The sequence below is a fragment of the Limulus polyphemus genome, unplaced genomic scaffold (genome assembly GCF_000517525.1).
Source record: "Limulus polyphemus unplaced genomic scaffold, Limulus_polyphemus-2.1.2 Scaffold11768, whole genome shotgun sequence".
Classification (NCBI taxonomy): Eukaryota; Metazoa; Arthropoda; class Merostomata; order Xiphosura; family Limulidae; genus Limulus; species Limulus polyphemus.
In genome coordinates, this window is record NW_013677378.1 from 1 (window position 1) to 1043 (window position 1043).

The window sequence follows — 1043 nt, forward strand, 5'->3', positions numbered from 1 at the left end:
TATCCTTCCTTACTGATGGGGGGGGGGGTCAACATATTGTTTTTATATCCTTTCTTACTGATGGGGGTCAACATTGTTTTTATATCCTTCCTTACTGATGGGGGGGGGTCAACATATTGTTTTTATATCCTTCCTTACTGGTGGAGGTCAACATATTGAGTAATTTTATGTTTTTGCTTGTTACAACATCAATCTAAAATATATAGGAAGCCTTAGTAGTACTTAATGGAATTAATTACAGCCACTGTTTTGTTTATTTTTTTGTGATTCATATGATGTCAGGTGCCCTATAACTAATAAATTCACGGGCTCAAAGTCAATAGGCTTAGTAAATTCTGTTAGAAGACCACAGTGTAATTCAATTATAGGTAGTTGATGTGCTTAGTTGAACTAGAACATTTGATATTAAGCTATTGTATATAAACAGAAAATAATTCTTTTAAGAGTTAGCACACAGAATCACGCATAAAAGGTGTAGTGAATTTAAAAACAAAAAACTCTAACATCTTGCTTTCCAATAGGTCAATATTCTTGTTTATTCTCCTGAAGAAAAATAGTGAACTGTTGGAAAGCAAAGCACTCGCGTTAGTTTTTTTTTTGTCTTTCAAATTCATTAAATGGAAGAATGTAATTTCAACTGCAAATTGACTTATACAAATATATAATTGTTTTTATTACCCCAGTCATTATTGGGTGGTTATTTAAGGTATTGTGTACCAGTATGTCATAAGTACACTGACTCTTGTTGCAAGTGAAAAAACTAAATCGGTGACTGGTTTAACTATTTTATGCATATACAAATACTTTGTTGTATCCCACATCCCATGTAAAATGCTGACTACAAACCTACACTATTCGGAATATCTTGGACAAGGAGTACTTTGTAGGTTAAACTACCAAAGACAACAAGGGCATAAATTTTGGAATTTTTTTTTGTGTGTGTAAACATTGAAGAACAAATTTTCATACAGTGTGATGGTCCCAAGAAATATACACCTGGAAAAAAGTTAAGCACCCCCAAATATTTTTCAAGTGATTCAGAT